Here is a 10,000-nt window from a genome sequence, read left to right as displayed (position 1 = left end):
TGTATAACACTGGGGTACAGTACTGGTGGGGATGGGTCTGTCACTGTGTAACACTGGGGTACAGTACTGGTGGGGTCGGGTCTGTCACTGTATAACACTGGGGTACAGTACTGGTGGGGACGGGTCTGTCACTGTATAACACTGGGGTACAGTACTGGTGGGGACGGGTCTGTCCCTGTATAACACTGGGGTACAGTACTGGTGGGGACGGGTCTGTCACTGTATAACACTGGGGTACAGTACTGGTGGGGTCGGGTCTGTCACTGTATAACACTGGGGTACAGTACTGGTGGGGACGGGTCTGTCACTGTATAACACTGGGGTACAGTACTGGTGGGGACGGGTCTGTCCCTGTATAACACTGGGGTACAGTACTGGTGGGGACGGGTCTGTCACTGTATAACACTGGGGTACAGTACTGGTGGGGACGGGTCTGTCACTGTATAACACTGGGGTACAGTACTGGTGGGGACGGGTCTGTCACTGTGTAACACAGGGGTACAGTACTGGTGGGGACGGGTCTGTCACTGTATAACACTGGGGTACAGTACTGGTGGGGACGGGTCTGTCGCTGTATAGCACAGGGGTACAGTACTGGTGGGGACGGGTCTGTCACTGTATAACACTGGGGTACAGTACTGGTGGGGACGGGTCTGTCGCTGTATAACACTGGGGTACAGTACTGGTGGGGACGGGTCTGTCACTGTATAACACTGGGGAACAGTACTGGTGGGGACGGGTCTGTCACTGTATAACACTGGGGTACAGTACTGGTGGGGACGGGTCTGTCGCTGTATAACACTGGGGTACAGTACTGGTGGGGACGGGACTGTCACTGTATAACACTGGGGAACAGTACTGGTGGGGACGGGTCTGTCACTGTATAACACTGGGGTACAGTACTGGTGGGGACGGGTCTGTCGCTGTATAGCACTGGGGAACAGTACTGGTGGGGATGGGTCTGTCACTGTATAACACTGGGGTACAGTACTGGTGGGGACAGGTCTGTCACTGTGTAACACTGGGGTACAGTACTGGTGGGGACGGGTCTGTCACTGTATAACACTGGGGTACAGTACTGGTGGGGACGGGTCTGTCGCTGTATAACACTGGGGTACAGTACTGGTGGGGACGGGTCTGTCGCTGTATAACACTGGGGTACAGTCCTGTTGGGATGGGTCTGTCGCTGTATAACACTGGGGTACAGTACTGGTGGGGATGGGTCTGTCACTGTATTACACTGGGGTACAGTACTGGTGGGGACGGGTCTGTCACTGTGTAACACTGGGGTACAGTACTGGTGGGGATGGGTCTGTCGCTGTATAACACTGGGGTACAGTACTGGTGGGGACGGGTCTGTCACTGTATAACACTGAGGAACAGTACTGGTGGGGACGGGTCTGTCGCTGTATAACACTGGGGTACAGTACTGGTGGGGACGGGTCTGTCACTGTATAACACTGGGGTACAGTACTGGTGGGGACGGGTCTGTCACTGTATAACACTGGGGTACAGTACTGGTGGGGATGGGTCTGTCGCTGTATAACACTGGGGTACAATACTGGTGGGGATGGGTCTGTCGCTGTATAAAACTGGGGTACAGTACTGGTGGGGACGGGTCTGTCACTGTATAACACTGGGGTACAGTACTGGTGGGGATGGGTCTGTCACTGTATAACACTGGGGTACAGTACTGGTGGGGACGGGTCTGTCACTGTGTAACACTGGGGTACAGTACTGGTGGGGATGGGTCTGTCGCTGTATAACACTGGGGTACAATACTGGTGGGGATGGGTCTGTCGCTGTATAACACTGGGGTGCAGTACTGGTGGGGACGGGTCTGTCACTGTATAACACTGAGGTACAGTACTGGTGGGGATGGGTCTGTCACTGTATAACACTGGGGTACAGTACTGGTGGGGACGGGTCTGTCACTGTGTAACACTGGGGTACAGTACTGGTGGGGACGGGTCTGTCGCTGTATAACACTGGGGTACAGTACTGGTGGGGACGGGTCTGTCACTGTATAACACTGAGGTACAGTACTGGTGGGGATGGGTCTGTCACTGTATAACACTGGGGTACAGTACTGGTGGGGATGGGTCTGTCGCTGTATAACACTGGGGTACAATACTGGTGGGGACGGGTCTGTCACTGCATAACACTGGGGTACAGTACTGGTGGGGGCGGGTCTGTCACTGTATAACACTGGGGTACAGTACTGGTGGGGACGGGTCTGTCACTGTATAACACTGGGGTACAGTACTGGTGGGGACGGGTCTGTCTCTGTATAACACTGGGGTACAGTACTGGTGGGGGCGGGTCTGTCGCTGTATAACACTGGGGTACAGTACTGGTGGGGATGGGGCTGTCGCTGTATAACACTGGGGTACAGTACTGGTGGGGACGGGTCTGTCGCTGTATAACACTGGGGTACAGTACTGGTGGGGACGGGTCTGTCACTGTATAACACTGGGGAACAGTACTGGTGGGGACGGGTCTGTCACTGTATAACACTGGGGTACAGTACTGGTGGGGACGGGTCTGTCGCTGTATAACACTGGGGTACAGTACTGGTGGGGACGGGTCTGTCACTGTATAACACTGGGGTACAGTACTGGTGGGGACGGGTCTGTCGCTGTATAGCACTGGGGAACAGTACTGGTGGGGATGGGTCTGTCACTGTATAACACTGGGGTACAGTACTGGTGGGGACAGGTCTGTCACTGTGTAACACTGGGGTACAGTACTGGTGGGGACGGGTCTGTCACTGTATAACACTGGGGTACAGTACTGGTGGGGACGGGTCTGTCGCTGTATAACACTGGGGTACAGTACTGGTGGGGACGGGTCTGTCGCTGTATAACACTGGGGTACAGTCCTGTTGGGATGGGTCTGTCGCTGTATAACACTGGGGTACAGTACTGGTGGGGATGGGTCTGTCACTGTATTACACTGGGGTACAGTACTGGTGGGGACGGGTCTGTCACTGTATAACACTGGGGTACAGTACTGGTTGGGATGGGTCTGTCGCTGTATAACACTGGGGTACAGTACTGGTGGGGACGGGTCTGTCACTGTATAACACTGAGGAACAGTACTGGTGGGGACGGGTCTGTCGCTGTATAACACTGGGGTACAGTACTGGTGGGGGCGGGTCTGTCACTGTATAACACTGGGGTACAGTACTGGTGGGGGCGGGTCTGTCACTGTATAACACTGGGGTACAGTACTGGTGGGGATGGGTCTGTCGCTGTATAACACTGGGGTACAATACTGGTGGGGATGGGTCTGTCGCTGTATAAAACTGGGGTACAGTACTGGTGGGGACGGGTCTGTCACTGTATAACACTGGGGTACAGTACTGGTGGGGATGGGTCTGTCACTGTATAACACTGGGGTACAGTACTGGTGGGGACGGGTCTGTCACTGTGTAACACTGGGGTACAGTACTGGTGGGGATGGGTCTGTCGCTGTATAACACTGGGGTACAATACTGGTGGGGATGGGTCTGTCGCTGTATAACACTGGGGTGCAGTACTGGTGGGGACGGGTCTGTCACTGTATAACACTGAGGTACAGTACTGGTGGGGATGGGTCTGTCACTGTATAACACTGGGGTACAGTACTGGTGGGGACGGGTCTGTCACTGTGTAACACTGGGGTACAGTACTGGTGGGGACGGGTCTGTCGCTGTATAACACTGGGGTACAGTACTGGTGGGGACGGGTCTGTCACTGTATAACACTGAGGTACAGTACTGGTGGGGATGGGTCTGTCACTGTATAACACTGGGGTACAGTACTGGTGGGGACGGGTCTGTCACTGTATAACACTGGGGTACAGTACTGGTGGGGGCGGGTCTGTCACTGTATAACACTGGGGTACAGTACTGGTGGGGACGGGTCTGACGCTGTATAACACTGGGGTACAATACTGGTGGGGACGGGTCTGTCACTGCATAACACTGGGGTACAGTACTGGTGGGGGCGGGTCTGTCACTGTATAACACTGGGGTACAGTACTGGTGGGGACGGGCCTGTCACTGTATAACACTGGGGTACAGTACTGGTGGGGACGGGTCTGTCTCTGTATAACACTGGGGTACAGTACTGGTGGGGGCGGGTCTGTCGCTGTATAACACTGGGGTACAGTACTGGTGGGGATGGGGCTGTCGCTGTATAACACTGGGGTACAGTACTGGTGGGGATGGGGCTGTCGCTGTATAACACTGGGGTACAGTACTGGTGGGGATGGGGCTGTCGCTGTATAACACTGGGGTACAGTACTGGTGGGGACGGGTCTGTCACTGTATAACACTGGGGTACAGTACTGGTGGGGACAGGTCTGTCACTGTGTAACACTGGGGTACAGTACTGGTGGGGACGGGTCTGTCACTGTATAACACTGGGGTAAAGTACTGGTGGGGACGGGTCTGTCACTGTATAACACTGGGGTACAGTACTGGTGGGGATGGGTCTGTCACTGTGTAACACTGGGGTACAGTACTGGTGGGGTCGGGTCTGTCACTGTATAACACTGGGGTACAGTACTGGTGGGGACGGGTCTGTCACTGTATAACACTGGGGTACAGTACTGGTGGGGACGGGTCTGTCCCTGTATAACACTGGGGTACAGTACTGGTGGGGACGGGTCTGTCACTGTATAACACTGGGGTACAGTACTGGTGGGGTCGGGTCTGTCACTGTATAACACTGGGGTACAGTACTGGTGGGGACGGGTCTGTCACTGTATAACACTGGGGTACAGTACTGGTGGGGACGGGTCTGTCCCTGTATAACACTGGGGTACAGTACTGGTGGGGACGGGTCTGTCACTGTATAACACTGGGGTACAGTACTGGTGGGGACGGGTCTGTCACTGTATAACACTGGGGTACAGTACTGGTGGGGACGGGTCTGTCACTGTGTAACACAGGGGTACAGTACTGGTGGGGACGGGTCTGTCACTGTATAACACTGGGGTACAGTACTGGTGGGGACGGGTCTGTCGCTGTATAGCACAGGGGTACAGTACTGGTGGGGACGGGTCTGTCACTGTATAACACTGGGGTACAGTACTGGTGGGGACGGGTCTGTCGCTGTATAACACTGGGGTACAGTACTGGTGGGGACGGGTCTGTCACTGTATAACACTGGGGAACAGTACTGGTGGGGACGGGTCTGTCACTGTATAACACTGGGGTACAGTACTGGTGGGGACGGGTCTGTCACTGTATAACACTGGGGTACAGTACTGGTGGGGACGGGTCTGTCGCTGTATAACACTGGGGTACAGTACTGGTGGGGACGGGACTGTCACTGTATAACACTGGGGAACAGTACTGGTGGGGACGGGTCTGTCACTGTATAACACTGGGGTACAGTACTGGTGGGGACGGGTCTGTCGCTGTATAGCACTGGGGAACAGTACTGGTGGGGATGGGTCTGTCACTGTATAACACTGGGGTACAGTACTGGTGGGGACAGGTCTGTCACTGTGTAACACTGGGGTACAGTACTGGTGGGGACGGGTCTGTCACTGTATAACACTGGGGTACAGTACTGGTGGGGACGGGTCTGTCGCTGTATAACACTGGGGTACAGTACTGGTGGGGACGGGTCTGTCGCTGTATAACACTGGGGTACAGTCCTGTTGGGATGGGTCTGTCGCTGTATAACACTGGGGTACAGTACTGGTGGGGATGGGTCTGTCACTGTATTACACTGGGGTACAGTACTGGTGGGGACGGGTCTGTCACTGTGTAACACTGGGGTACAGTACTGGTGGGGATGGGTCTGTCGCTGTATAACACTGGGGTACAGTACTGGTGGGGACGGGTCTGTCACTGTATAACACTGAGGAACAGTACTGGTGGGGACGGGTCTGTCGCTGTATAACACTGGGGTACAGTACTGGTGGGGACGGGTCTGTCACTGTATAACACTGGGGTACAGTACTGGTGGGGACGGGTCTGTCACTGTATAACACTGGGGTACAGTACTGGTGGGGATGGGTCTGTCGCTGTATAACACTGGGGTACAATACTGGTGGGGATGGGTCTGTCGCTGTATAAAACTGGGGTACAGTACTGGTGGGGACGGGTCTGTCACTGTATAACACTGGGGTACAGTACTGGTGGGGATGGGTCTGTCACTGTATAACACTGGGGTACAGTACTGGTGGGGACGGGTCTGTCACTGTGTAACACTGGGGTACAGTACTGGTGGGGATGGGTCTGTCGCTGTATAACACTGGGGTACAATACTGGTGGGGATGGGTCTGTCGCTGTATAACACTGGGGTGCAGTACTGGTGGGGACGGGTCTGTCACTGTATAACACTGAGGTACAGTACTGGTGGGGATGGGTCTGTCACTGTATAACACTGGGGTACAGTACTGGTGGGGACGGGTCTGTCACTGTGTAACACTGGGGTACAGTACTGGTGGGGACGGGTCTGTCGCTGTATAACACTGGGGTACAGTACTGGTGGGGACGGGTCTGTCACTGTATAACACTGAGGTACAGTACTGGTGGGGATGGGTCTGTCACTGTATAACACTGGGGTACAGTACTGGTGGGGATGGGTCTGTCGCTGTATAACACTGGGGTACAATACTGGTGGGGACGGGTCTGTCACTGCATAACACTGGGGTACAGTACTGGTGGGGGCGGGTCTGTCACTGTATAACACTGGGGTACAGTACTGGTGGGGACGGGTCTGTCACTGTATAACACTGGGGTACAGTACTGGTGGGGACGGGTCTGTCTCTGTATAACACTGGGGTACAGTACTGGTGGGGGCGGGTCTGTCGCTGTATAACACTGGGGTACAGTACTGGTGGGGATGGGGCTGTCGCTGTATAACACTGGGGTACAGTACTGGTGGGGACGGGTCTGTCGCTGTATAACACTGGGGTACAGTACTGGTGGGGACGGGTCTGTCACTGTATAACACTGGGGAACAGTACTGGTGGGGACGGGTCTGTCACTGTATAACACTGGGGTACAGTACTGGTGGGGACGGGTCTGTCGCTGTATAACACTGGGGTACAGTACTGGTGGGGACGGGACTGTCACTGTATAACACTGGGGAACAGTACTGGTGGGGACGGGTCTGTCACTGTATAACACTGGGGTACAGTACTGGTGGGGACGGGTCTGTCGCTGTATAGCACTGGGGAACAGTACTGGTGGGGATGGGTCTGTCACTGTATAACACTGGGGTACAGTACTGGTGGGGACAGGTCTGTCACTGTGTAACACTGGGGTACAGTACTGGTGGGGACGGGTCTGTCACTGTATAACACTGGGGTACAGTACTGGTGGGGACGGGTCTGTCGCTGTATAACACTGGGGTACAGTACTGGTGGGGACGGGTCTGTCGCTGTATAACACTGGGGTACAGTCCTGTTGGGATGGGTCTGTCGCTGTATAACACTGGGGTACAGTACTGGTGGGGATGGGTCTGTCACTGTATTACACTGGGGTACAGTACTGGTGGGGACGGGTCTGTCACTGTATAACACTGGGGTACAGTACTGGTTGGGATGGGTCTGTCGCTGTATAACACTGGGGTACAGTACTGGTGGGGACGGGTCTGTCACTGTATAACACTGAGGAACAGTACTGGTGGGGACGGGTCTGTCGCTGTATAACACTGGGGTACAGTACTGGTGGGGGCGGGTCTGTCACTGTATAACACTGGGGTACAGTACTGGTGGGGGCGGGTCTGTCACTGTATAACACTGGGGTACAGTACTGGTGGGGATGGGTCTGTCGCTGTATAACACTGGGGTACAATACTGGTGGGGATGGGTCTGTCGCTGTATAAAACTGGGGTACAGTACTGGTGGGGACGGGTCTGTCACTGTATAACACTGGGGTACAGTACTGGTGGGGATGGGTCTGTCACTGTATAACACTGGGGTACAGTACTGGTGGGGACGGGTCTGTCACTGTGTAACACTGGGGTACAGTACTGGTGGGGATGGGTCTGTCGCTGTATAACACTGGGGTACAATACTGGTGGGGATGGGTCTGTCGCTGTATAACACTGGGGTGCAGTACTGGTGGGGACGGGTCTGTCACTGTATAACACTGAGGTACAGTACTGGTGGGGATGGGTCTGTCACTGTATAACACTGGGGTACAGTACTGGTGGGGACGGGTCTGTCACTGTGTAACACTGGGGTACAGTACTGGTGGGGACGGGTCTGTCGCTGTATAACACTGGGGTACAGTACTGGTGGGGACGGGTCTGTCACTGTATAACACTGAGGTACAGTACTGGTGGGGATGGGTCTGTCACTGTATAACACTGGGGTACAGTACTGGTGGGGACGGGTCTGTCACTGTATAACACTGGGGTACAGTACTGGTGGGGGCGGGTCTGTCACTGTATAACACTGGGGTACAGTACTGGTGGGGACGGGTCTGTCGCTGTATAACACTGGGGTACAGTACTGGTGGGGATGGGTCTGTCGCTGTATAACACTGGGGTACAATACTGGTGGGGACGGGTCTGTCACTGCATAACACTGGGGTACAGTACTGGTGGGGGCGGGTCTGTCACTGTATAACACTGGGGTACAGTACTGGTGGGGACGGGTCTGTCACTGTATAACACTGGGGTACAGTACTGGTGGGGACGGGTCTGTCTCTGTATAACACTGGGGTACAGTACTGGTGGGGGCGGGTCTGTCGCTGTATAACACTGGGGTACAGTACTGGTGGGGATGGGGCTGTCGCTGTATAACACTGGGGTACAGTACTGGTGGGGATGGGGCTGTCGCTGTATAACACTGGGGTACAGTACTGGTGGGGATGGGGCTGTCGCTGTATAACACTGGGGTACAGTACTGGTGGGGATGGGGCTGTCGCTGTATAACACTGGGGTACAGTACTGGTGTGGGCGGGTCTGTCACTGTGTAACACTGGGGTACAGTACTGGTGGGGACGGGTCTGTCACTGTATAACACTGAGGTACGGTACTGGTGGGGATGGGTCTGTCACTGTATAACACTGGGGTACAGTACTGGTGGGGATGGGTCTGTCGCTGTATAACACTGGGGTACAATACTGGTGGGGACGGGTCTGTCACTGCATAACACTGGGGTACAGTACTGGTGGGGGCGGGTCTGGCACTGTATAACACTGGGGTACAGTACTGGTGGGGGCGGGTCTGTCACTGTATAACACTGGGGTACAGTACTGGTGGGGACGGGTCTGTCACTGTATAACACTGGGGTACAGGGCTGGTGGGGATGGGGCTGTCACTGTATAACACTGGGGTACAGTACTGGTGGGGGCGGGTCTGTCACTGTATAACACAGGGGTACAATACTGGTGGGGATGGGTCTGTCACTGTGTAACACTGGGGTACAGTACTGGTGGGGATGGGTCTGTCACTGTATAACACTGGGGTACAGTACTGGTTGGGATGGGTCTGTCGCTGTATAACACTGGGGTACAGTACTGGTGGGGGCGGGTCTGTCACTGTATAACACTGGGGTACAATACTGGTGGGGATGGGTCTGTCGCTGTATAACACTGGGGTACAGTACTGGTGGGGGCGGGTCTGTCACTGTATAACACTGGGGTACAGTACTGGTGGGGGCGGGTCTGTCACTGTATAACACTGGGGTACAGTACTGGTGGGGATGGGGCTGTCGCTGTATAACACTGGGGTACAGTACTGGTGTGGGCGGGTCTGTCACTGTGTAACACTGGGGTACAGTACTGGTGGGGATGGGTCTGTCACTGTATAACACTGGGGTACAGTACTGGTTGGGATGGGTCTGTCGCTGTATAACACTGGGGTACAGTACTGGTGGGGATGGGTCTGTCACTGTGTAACACTGGGGTACAGTACTGGTGGGGACGGGTCTGTCACTGTGTAACACTGGGGTACAGTACTGGTGGGGGCGGGTCTGTCACTCTATAACACTGGGGTACAGTACTGGTTGGGATGGGTCTGTCGCTGTATAACACTGGGGT

The 10,000-nt window shown here is 55.0% G+C and overlaps 1 protein-coding gene across 1 annotated transcript in view; it reads left to right on the top strand.

Moving 5' to 3' along the window:
• The window catches only part of LOC144490496 (unconventional myosin-If-like), a gene marked incomplete at its 3' end in the record, with an annotated part of 32,589 nt that overhangs the window by 2,618 nt on the left and 19,971 nt on the right, over positions 1 to 10,000 (top strand). The window lies entirely within an intron of this gene.

Source organism: Mustelus asterias, unplaced genomic scaffold (assembly GCF_964213995.1).
Source record: "Mustelus asterias unplaced genomic scaffold, sMusAst1.hap1.1 HAP1_SCAFFOLD_3366, whole genome shotgun sequence".
NCBI classification, from domain to species: domain Eukaryota; kingdom Metazoa; phylum Chordata; class Chondrichthyes; order Carcharhiniformes; family Triakidae; genus Mustelus; species Mustelus asterias.
This window is presented reverse-complemented; position numbering and strand designations above follow the sequence as displayed.